This window comes from Galeopterus variegatus, unplaced genomic scaffold, assembly GCF_000696425.1.
Source record: "Galeopterus variegatus unplaced genomic scaffold, G_variegatus-3.0.2 Scaffold439, whole genome shotgun sequence".
NCBI lineage: Eukaryota > Metazoa > Chordata > Mammalia > Dermoptera > Cynocephalidae > Galeopterus > Galeopterus variegatus.
Window position 1 is genome coordinate 540215 of NW_007726550.1, and position 7808 is coordinate 548022.

Below are 7808 nucleotides of genomic sequence, written 5' to 3' on the forward strand. Positions count from 1 at the left end.
GCCCCACCCAGCCCTCCATGCTTGTTAGGGGAGACCACCTACATCCCAATCACCTGTTAGAAGGATGCCTGTCTGAGCCCCATCCCAAATCCAAGGAGTCTGCCTGGGACCCTGCACTCTAAACAAGTCACCCTGTGACTCCGGTGCACACAAATGGGCCACAACTCAAAATACCCTAAAACAGGGCTGCAAACTCCTTAAGACTTGTAGAGCCAGGTAGGGAAAGTAAAGCAAAGAAGGGCTTCCAGGGAACCATGGAGGGTTTAGAGAACAACTCGGCTTTGGCCAATTCTTGTCCTTTGGGAATGTGGGCCCCATGATGTCAAATCTCCCCCCCTTCTTTTTTTAAGAGACTGCCAAAATCTGGATTTCTAAATGTGAAATCTGCTTAAAGTTGAGAACGTATTCGAACCATTTAAATACAAAACTCAGGCCCAACAGAGCTCACCTGTGAACTGCATTTAGTTTGCTGCATGTTTGTTATAAACCCCACATGTGGATGAAGCCAGCAAGGGGTACGCTCGCCTTGCCTCGCCTCGGCTCTCAGAGCTGTTTTCTGCTTTGGGACTTGGCCAGCACGGAGGGGAGTACAGGAAACAGCCTCTGAGACTTGTGCTATACGTGCAATTAGAAGGCTGTTTGGGGACATTGCTCCTTACGTTCAACAGTGTTCTGTTCGTGCCAGCTCACTGGTCTCAGGGCCTGAGAGTTTTGCTTTGCCTTAGCAACTGGTGTGTCAGCATCTTATGGATCCTGTGAACTGTGTGGGGCCAAGTTTCGGCTGCTAGAAAGCTCAGAGAGCAATTTTGTCCCGTCCCTATAAGATGTAGGACTTCAAGGGCCATACTTTGTGTCTCATTCCTGGGTTCCTGTGACCTTTCCGACTTCTGTTTTCCATTTGTCACTTGTCACATGACCACTGTACAACTTTATTCTCTTGAATATCAAGTAAAGATGTTAAGTGCTTTCTGGAATAAGTCATGCTATAAATAAATAAGCCTATAAAAATAGTAAGTACTCAAAAAAAAGGGTGATTAAATAAATGACTATTTGAATGATTCATTTTGTGGTCCCACCTGGGTCCCTGCAGGTGTTCAGGAAATGAGGGGCAGGATGATTGAGTGGAAAGTAGCGGTTTAGAGGTGGGGAGACAATGGCCCTGTCATTTCTTTGCGGTTAGGACCTTAGCCAATTTGTTTAACCTCTCTTAGCCTCAGTTTCCTCATCTGCACAGTAGAGATAATCTCAGCACCCACTTTATCCGGGTTTTTGGGAGGGTTGAATGAGATTATATAAAGTGCCTGGTATGTAATAGGCAGCTGTGATTATTTTAATAATAAAAACTCTCATGTATGAATGTCATCCTTATTTAATCTAATAAAGTGTGCAGCGTGAGAGAGGACTCTCTCTGCTCAAGCTAGCTAGAGTCTGACAAAAAGCCTCATGTACCCACTGGGCAAATAAAACGGAAATGCACTCCAGGAACGCTCAATTCCCTCAAATCCTAGTCCCAGGTCTCTGCTTACCACACCCAGGGCCCCCCTGGATACAGCAGTGACGGCAGCGGGTAGCTCCCCCTCTGAGTGTGGCTTCCCTATCGTCCTTTTCCCAGCATGCTCAGGTGTTGAAGACCCTGTCCTGCCTCCCCCCATCACTCCACTCCCAGCCCCAGCTCTGTATATCTCTTCTTGAAGCCTCTGACAGTTTTCTGCAAGATTCCCAGTCCCTTCCCGAACCCTGACTGACCCCTCTCCCTGGGGATTACTTAAGTGTACAAATTCATCTTGAATGGTTCCTTGACCTTCTTGCTAGATGGACGCAGCACGCTTTAGAAAGTATGCGTCACGCGGTGTCCAGGAGGAGCATTCAGAGCTGATGGAATGTAGTGTCTGGGGGTCATTCCTCAGAGGGTTGGACGCCAGGTCCACAGTCAGGAATGTCACCCTCTAACGTCATACACGTAAGGAAATTCATCATAGGTCCTTGAGATGGACAGTGGTCTATGGTGAATTTAAGGTCTGCCTAAGTGCCAAAAATTTATTCAGAAGAGGAACTATTGTGTAGGGCAGAGGTTCTCAAAGCATGGTCCCAGACCAGGATCATCAGTGTCAGCTGGGAGTACATCATAAATGCAAATTCTCTGGCCGCACCCCAGAACCACTGAGGCACATGTAGGGAAGGGGCCTAGCACTCTGTGTTTTGAGAAGCCTGTCGCCAGTCTGAGGGCCCCTGGAATAGTGGACTCCAGTTCTGAGCCTCAGTCACGTCCTCTGTTAAATGGCACCATACTTATGGCGGTGGGCTTCTGTAAAAGAAAGGAGACTAAGGTAGGAATCCTGCCTGGCACGTGGTTGGTGCTGAGTAACCTCCCCCGACAGTCATCAAACCAACCCCCGAGGGTCAGCTACGACCTGTTGCTGTTCTGTGTTGGTCATGGCCCCAAGATAAAGGCTCCATCAGGGAGGAGAAAGAGGACAGAGGTAAGGGAAACCTGCCTGATCTGAAAGTTAGGTTGTGTCCCTGAATGCCAACCTTGGGGCTCTTACTTTACTCTGCCTGCGAGGGAGGCTTAAATGTTTCCATTACTTTTCTACAAACAAAGCAGCAGGATCCTCGGGATTCCAGCCGTCCCTGGGGCCACCTGGCCCCTTCTCTCCAGGCCACCTCCCAGTCCCTGGCGGGGCTGCGGATGAGCTGCTGAGGGCCAGCGATCCCCCACGCGCGGTCTGCGCGCCCGCCCCTCGCGGGCCTTGGCGGCGCTCCCGCGGAGGAAGGCCGCGGCGGGAGGCCCCTTATCGGGCGCAGAGGCCCCGGCTGCCAAGAGGGGCCCGGCGCGTTCCAGGAAAAGGCGCCTGGGAGAGCAGCAGCGCGTGTTTGGAATGCAAGCGCCGCTAGTGCATGCATTCCACAGGGCTGCCGTGCTGGGCGGCTCTGGGCCCACTGAGCCCAGGGGATCGAGGGGAGGGGACCGACTCCCCCAGGCCCTGGCCCGCCCTCGCCGCTGGCAGGCACATTTGTGTTCATTTGATTGTCTCCCCCACCAGCCCATGCGCTGGGATGGTGACCACTGATGACTAAGATCAGCATAGAGGGGCACGTCAGGAGACATCAGGAGGATCTGATGAATGAATACTAAGTAAACGACCTACTGGCAGAAGGCTTCAGAGTTTCTCCCCGCTAAATGAACCCAGCACACAATCCCCCAGAGCCTCAGTTTCAGCGAATATTCCTGGGAGCCTTTAATGCGTGAGGACCTTTTCCTTTATATGTGTAATTCCAGCTCATCCTTATCACTGGCCTGGTCAGGGACCGTCCTCCAACTTTTCCAGAGATGAGAGCTGGACTCAGAGCTATGATGTGACTTGCCCAAGGTCACACAGCTAGCCTAGCGATGAGAATGTCAGGATCTGAAGGTCAGGATCTGAAGCCAGGCTAAAGGACTCTGGGTCCCTGAGCTCTTTCTATCCAAGCTCCAGAGACAGGGAACGCCTGCTGAAGTTTTAATCTACCCTGGCCTCTCCCTGGGGTTTTTCCTTACTGGAATCCCAGACTTACTGAGACTCATGAAATAAGGAACTGTCCCCTTAAGAGAAAAAAGCATAGAAGCCTCCAGTAAGCTTTGCTCCTGTCTCAGACGTTTTTGAGCTTTCAAATTTAAGGGAGCATGTTTTGCCTTAAAGAAGAGTCTGATTTTCATGTTGCGTTGATGTAATAGCTCTAATGGCACTTTCGTATAATTATTTTAATGGCTATATTGTAGTATAATTTTTTATAAAATGCATCCTACCTTTACATTATTTTTAAGTTACTGTATATTTTGTCCATTTAAAAATTTTATATTTAGAAAATAGAACATTGTTTAAAACAAAACACAAGTCTTCTAGACTGTATCAGTTAGATTGATTTATTGTAAGGAACTGACTCAGGCAATTGTGGGGTCTGGCTGGGCAAGTCTGAAATTCACAGGGCAGGCAGGAAGGGGGGGGATGAAACTCCAAGGCAGAAACTGAAGCTCCCTTACACAGGAGGATTCACTTCTTTTAAAAAAAATTTTTTTTTCATTGTACATATTTATGGGGTACAGTTTGTTGTTTCAATACATGCTTATATGCTATAACGATCCAATCAGAATAATTAGTATATCTATGACCTAAAAATTATTTCTTTGTGTTTATAACATTCAAGATCCTCTTTTCTGGCTATCTTGACATGTATGATATTATTAGCTATTGTCACTCTAGAGCACCAGAACTTATTCCTCCTATCTAACTGTAACTTTGTACCAGTCTACCAACATTTCCCTGCCCCCTTCTTCTCTCTGGTAACTACTAGGTAATTTCCTACATAGGGAAAGTTCAGTTCTGTCCTTAACACCTTTCAACCAGTTGAAGCAGGGGGCCCAGCCCGTGGCGCACTCGGGAGAGTGCGGTGCTGGGAGCGCAGCAGCACTCCCGCCACGGGTTCGGATCCCTGGGATGACCGGTGTGCTCACAGCGTTCACTGGCTGAGCGCAGTGCAGCTGGTCTCAAAAAGGACAAAAAAAACCCCCAAAAAAACCCCAAAACAAAACAAAACAAACAACCAGTTGAAGCAGGCCTACCTCAACCAACTAGGGTAATCTTTACTTAAAGTCAACTGATTATAGGTGTTCAAAAACAAAAAAACCCCAAAACAAAACAAAACAAACAACCAGTTCAAGCAGGCCTACCTCAACCAACTAGGGTAATCTTTACTTAAAGTCAACTGATTATAGGTGTTAATCACATCTACAAAATACCTCACAGAAATAACTAGATTATTATTGGATCAAATAATAGGTGACTACAGCCTAGCCAAGCTGATACATAAAATTAACACTCACATGGATGAAGTTTCTATCTCCCAAGTCCACTGAGATGTGCAAGAGACTGAGGGAGGCAGCCTGGGCCAAGGAGGTTGAGCCGTGGCCTAGGGTGGGCAGTACCATCCTGCCAGAGGAGTTAGGAAGGGGCTGAGCGGGCGTAACCCTGGGCAGAGCAAGGCCCACTTTGAAACGAGAAAACCTGGGCTTGATACAATAGCTTGACCTTGAGCATGTCCCTTAAACTCTCTGAGGCTCAGTTTTCAGGTTTTTAAAATGGGGCTATAAATACTAACCTGAGAGCATTGCTTGTTTATTATTTTGCCAGTCATTGAACATTTATTGGATGTCTACTGTTTGCCAGGCACTGGGTGCTTGGGAGGTTCAAATGAGGTAACAACAAGGACTGTCATTTATTAAGCATTTCTTATGTGTCTGAGTGCTTTGCATGGATTAATTCATTTAATCCTCTCATCAATCCTCAAAAGTGGGCATAGCTGTGATCCCATTTTACAGGCAAGGAACACTCATGAAAGTATTTGACCCTTAAAAGACATGAATTAAATATTTATTTCCTTTCTTCTTTTAAGGGTGCAAGGGGCATGATTCAACATTTCTTTTATTTCCATCTTACAGCTACTTCTCATAAAGGAGGGCACTTTAACCCTGTCTGTGGCATTGAATTTCAAATCCAGGTTGCTGGTGGGAATGTGAAATGGTGCAGCTGCTTTAGAAAACAATCTGGCAGTTCCTCAAAAGGTTAAACATAGAGTTACCATATGACTAGCAATTCTATTCCTAGGTATATAAGCAAGAGAATTGAGAACATATGTCTGCACAAAAACCTGTACACAAATATTCATAGTAGCATTATTCATACCAGCCAAAAGGTGGGAACAACCCAAATTTCCATGAATGGATTAATAAAATTAATAAATAATGAATGAATGAAAGGATAAATAAATGTGTTATATCCATAGAGTGGAATATTATTTGGCAATTAAAAAGAATGAAGTACCAATACATGGATGAACCTTGAAAACATATGTTAAGTGAAAGAGTGTCCAGAATAGGCCAATCTTTAGAGACGAAGTAGATTAGCGGTTGCCTAAGGCTGGGGTTGGGGTGAATGGGAGAGGATTCTGGGAAGGGTGCAGGGTTTCTTTTGGGGGTGATGAAAATGTTCTAAAACTCATTGTGGTGATGGTCGCACAACTCTGTGAACATACTAACTGCCGCTGAATTATACAGTTTCAGTGGGTGAATTTATTATAACAATATTTATCATAACTTAATAAAGTTGTTTCCAGAAAAATCCAACCTATGCCCCTCACTAGCCATGTGACCTTGAAGAGTGACTACAGTTCTCTCAATCTCAGTTTATCTGTAAAATGGTGATAATAAGAGCAGCTACCTCATGAGGTTGTTATGATGTTTTAGGGAGAACAATTAGGTAAGCACTTAGCATAGCACGGGCTACACTTTAAGCCCTTGATAAATAACAACAGTGGCTAGTGTTTACTGAGGGCTCACTAGTCCCTGGCACTGTGCTAAGCACTTTTGTCCATGATCTCATTTAATCCTCTAACCACTGTCATGCCAGTTGTGTAGTGGAGGAAACCGAGGCTTAGAGAGGGCCAAGGCAGAGAGCTTTAAAAGATGAGGCAGGGACTGGAATCTGGTTTTCCTGATGTTGAAGCTTGGCTTCTGAACCATGAGGCAAGCTGGGTTTTTGTGTTGTTTTGCTTTTATGTTCGTATGGATCTTTTTTATTCTTCTGACCCTCTTCATTCGGGGAATTGGGATGCACACCCTGACCCACGTCCTTCCAAATCAATTCTTTGCTCTTCTCTGGCTTAGACTACTTTCCAAAGTATAAAACACCCCAGAGAAAGGGTGCACAAGACCTGGAAACCACCCAGAGTTAAGTGGGCAGCGTCCACAGTCCCAGCCTTTGTGAAGTGTTAGGCTCTCTACACGCTGGATGACTTGCTTCTGAGACCCAGCTCTGCAGCCTCCCAGCTCTCAGGGACCTCTTTGCCTTGGTCTCATCTCATCATCCAAAAACACGCGGCTTATGATCATATTCACTTGCCAGGGGTTTGGGGAGCTTGCTCACAGACCCTGAAATGCCTCAGAGCCACAAAATGGGGTTCTCCTGAGACCCCACCCTTGGCAGGGAGATGGCAGTCTTGGGGCTGGCCCACACCCAGCAAGCTTCAGAGCCAGCTGTGCTGAGGCAGCGAGTGCTAAAAATAAAAGTCAAGTCTTGAAGGGACATGGGCTGGCCCAGAAGGGTGGGAATACTCACTCACCTACCTGACTCCCTCCTGCAGAGTGTGTGTGTCTGTGTCTGTGCTCGGGGTGGTGATCCTTTACCCAGCGCAAGCCCCCCATTCCCAACTACAGCGGAGCTGGCTGTGGGCGTGGAGTGGGTGGAGCCTGCCCGCTCTAGCAAGGCACTGAAAAAAGCCCTCTAGTGCTGTCCAGTGAAAATATAATGCAAGCAATGTATGTAATTCTAAATTTTCTAGTAGCCACATTAAAGAAAAAAACAAAAAAGAAACAGGTGAAATTAATTTTAATATATTTTATTTAGTATATCAAAAACGTTTTTCATTTCAACATGTCATCAATATAAAAGTATTAACGAAATAAATTAAATTATTTTGTGTACTAAGTCTCCAAAATCTGGTGTGTATTTTAGACCTACAGCTTATCTCAACTTGTAGCAGCCACATTTCAAGTGCTGTGTTACTATCCCATGGCTGCTGGAACACATCACCACAAACGGAGTGGCTCAAAACAGCACAGATTTATTATCTCGCAGTTCTGGAGGTAAGAAGTCGGAGATGAGTCTTAGGGGGCTAAAGTCAAGGTGTTGGCAGGGCTGTGTTCCTTCTGAATGCTTCTGGAAACTAGGGGAGAATCTGTTCCTTGTGTTTTCCAGCCAGCATTCCGTGGCTCA